Source organism: Sinocyclocheilus anshuiensis, unplaced genomic scaffold (genome assembly GCF_001515605.1).
Source record: "Sinocyclocheilus anshuiensis isolate Anshui unplaced genomic scaffold, SAMN03320099.WGS_v1.1 scaffold454, whole genome shotgun sequence".
In the NCBI taxonomy this organism is placed as follows: Eukaryota; Metazoa; Chordata; class Actinopteri; order Cypriniformes; family Cyprinidae; genus Sinocyclocheilus; species Sinocyclocheilus anshuiensis.
Window position 1 is genome coordinate 3,943,051 of NW_015548217.1, and position 3,450 is coordinate 3,946,500.

At 36.9% G+C, this 3,450-nt stretch overlaps 1 protein-coding gene across 1 annotated transcript in view; it reads right to left on the reverse strand.

The window, feature by feature from the left end:
• LOC107654051 (protocadherin-15-like) overlaps window positions 1–3,450 on the reverse strand; it is a 224,722-nt gene that overhangs the window by 143,764 nt on the left and 77,508 nt on the right. The window lies entirely within an intron of this gene.

Genomic DNA, 3,450 nt, shown 5'->3' on the forward strand with positions numbered 1-3,450 from the left:
TATATATATATATATATATATATATATATATAATGCAATATGTATTATGCAATATTACACTTCAGTTTTCAAGAATGCCATCCTTTTTAATTAGTTTTTCTTCATTATATTATCAGGAACAATTATATAAGAAATATATGTTTGATATCTATCTTTTCCCCCCATGTTAAGCCCCCCCAAAATATGAAATTTAGAAATTAATATCATACTCAGAATAAGTGTAATCAACTCATTATAATGATATGCATGTAATTTATTTTGCAAAATAAATAAATAAATAAATACATTTATTTTGTAGATGGACAAAAAGCATTAGTGACCCATTTGTAATTTTTCCAGTTAGAATAAACACACTTAATAAGAGATACAAGTATTTAGATACATAAGACACAAAGCATTTGGACAATGCACACTTGGACTAGTAAACAAGTAAAAGAAAAAAATAAGAAGATGATGCAATGCAATACAATACAATACAATACAATGATACAAGATAAACAATAATGACACTTTATTTCTCTGCTGTGGCACAGTAGCAATAAAGGTATTTTGGTGCTGTCATGTTACGTCATTGCAACATGTGCACTTGCAAATTTAGAGGAAAGCAGATGGTGAGGGGAGATCCACGCCACATAAATTTATCAGGGAACAAAGTGACAACACAATGATCACATGTGAGAAGCTGCATCAACATTCCTGTCACTTGCTGCAAATGAGCTGCAGATGTTTGGCCGCAGAATTCAAGGCCACATTTCCCCTCTCTCGTTTATGAGCTCCAGAGACCCATCTTCCACATTTCCTGTGCCTGAGGGATAAGTAAATCTCCCCCTGCATCTCTCTCTGTCTCAGCCATAATATCACCTGTCAGTAAATATGCTCATCTATAATTCAAGCCGCCTCTGGAAAATGACAGTGTTACAGTGAGTGGCGTGGGTGAACTCAGAGACGCCTTGGTGAAAATGAAGCTGCCAGAAAACAAAAAGCTGCTCTGCAAGTCAGCAAAGAGCAGGGAGAAACTAATCTTCAAGACAGCTGTGCCAAAACTCTCTTCTGAAAGAACATTTGTCCATTTGGGTGGCAGGATCTTGAGACGAACACTGACAAGCAAAATACCTCACACAAGCTTGAAGTCGTGACAAAACTGAAGTAACTTGAGATCTTTTCTTCTTTCTACTGTGACGTATATCCAAGTGGAATGGATTAACAGAAAAGAAAAAAAAGTAGGGCAGGGACTTGGTTCGGTTCCTCAATTGTTGATTGGATGTTGCGATGTGGGCGTGGCACTCAAAAGTGGAGGCAGATGAAAGCAAATTTGCAGTGGGCAGAGATTAAGCAGATTAAATGATTGGAGAATCCTGCATAAATCACCAGAGAGAAGTCTGCCATTATCACTGGAAGATTCAATATGACATTCTGATTAATGGCTACCATCAACTGTTTGGTTACCAACAGGGTTTGAAATTAACACCTGCCAACCCACCAAATGTGGATAAAAATCAACTTTGGCGGGTAACGCAGTCAAATCAATAACCAATCTGGCAGGTTACGTTTCGTAAATTATATTCGCTCTAAATCTACGCAGATTTAGTGCAAATACTGAATTTATGAGTCATCATGATATATTAAATAAAGCCTAATTGCACAGCATCTGTGCATATCTAGCTTACTTGAACATACCTGACAAATAACGGTGTGGCGGGCTCACTGGTTTCCTTTGCATTGAAGCAATAACGAAGAGTCGAAAATGACTGAAGACTCACACCGTGTCTACACCGGATGCGAAGCCACAAAATACAATAGAACCCATTATGATCAAATTATGCTGTCTACACTGGATGTGGCATGACACGACAAATCCCCGACAGTAAACTGATGTCTCGTTCTATTTATGACTTACTAACACAAAGTTCAAGTGATTTGAAATGCCCGCTTTGTCACATCCAGTGTGGACAGCTGCAAGCTGTTGGTTTATTTCTGAATTTTTAATTTTTTGTTAGCAGCCAATTTAGCAGCCAAATTGGCTTATGAGTGAAAAAGTTACATTCAAATCCTGGTAACCAACATTCTTCAAAATATATGTTTTGTGTGTTCAACAGCTTAAATAAATTAATACAGGTCTTTAACGGGCCGCTGTGACCCCAAACCCCTTCACAGAAGAAGAAAGCCATTATGTTTACAAATGTGACAATGATCGCTTATCAGCAGAGGTGTAAAGAGAACCTGAAAACTGTACTTGAGTAAAACTACAGATACCTTACAGCAAAAATTACTCCATTACAAGTTACAAGTCACCAATTCCAACATGACTTGAGTATCTGATTTTAACAGCATTTAAGAATTTTACTCGTACAGAATGTAGGCTCAAAGATGCACTAGTCCTCAACACTCTATAGACATCACCTCAATACTGCAATAAAACAAGGTTGACACAATAGCCTCTTAAATGTCTTCACACACTGAAGTCTCAGAAAAGCTCAAGTACTCAACAAGGGCATAAGTAAACCAACATCCTTCAAAAAGGTCTCAGCCATGTCCTCATTGTATATGTCAAATGCATGAGATTCACAACTACCTACTAATGCACTTACGGTACATTCAAGTAAAGTAGCCTATTTGGGGTGAGTAAGGGAAAAACACACAAGACATAGTACCTCCCTCCCTGTAGATGGCGATATTACTTCTTTTGTAGCAGAAATAAACTGCTGCAGAAAAAGTAAGATGTCATGTAAAATGTAACAAGTAATTGCATTACTTATCACGAATGTAGTGGAGTAAAGAGTACTGTACATATATTTATTCAAAAATGCACCCGAGTAGAGCGTAAAAGTTGGTAATATCTTTGATACTCAGTAAAGTAGCGAAAAAGTTACTTAAGTACAGTAACTAATTGCACTGACTAGAATAGTTTATACCACTGCTTAACAGGATCAACTAAACACTGGATTTTGAAAAAGTATGTTAAGTTCACGGCACAGACTCTTGATGACTGATGAAATTACAGTAATTTATGCCTCAAAAGGAATAACAGTAAGTTTTATAATAGTTACTATTCTGAAATGAGACATCATCGCGAATGATGAATGTGACCTCCGGGGGGGCGAAGCTGTGAGACACAGCAATTAACTTTCAATCTCAGTGGCAAATACATTTTTTAGTTGCAACACTATATGAAAAAATAAATAAATAAAAATAAATAAATAAATCTAATTGAATTAAATTTTGAAGTAGGAAAACTGAAATACTATGCGGTATAGGCTATAACTGTTTTAATATATTTCCTTAATGTTTCTCTTGTGGCCCGAACATAGTGAAAACAATGAGAAGAAAAGTCTCAGGTTACTTATGTAACCATGGTTCCCTGAGTAGGGAACGAGACACTGCGTCCTCTAGGGGTCGCTATGGGGAACGCCTCGTCGTGACCCGTGTCTGAAGCATACATTGAAAAAACCC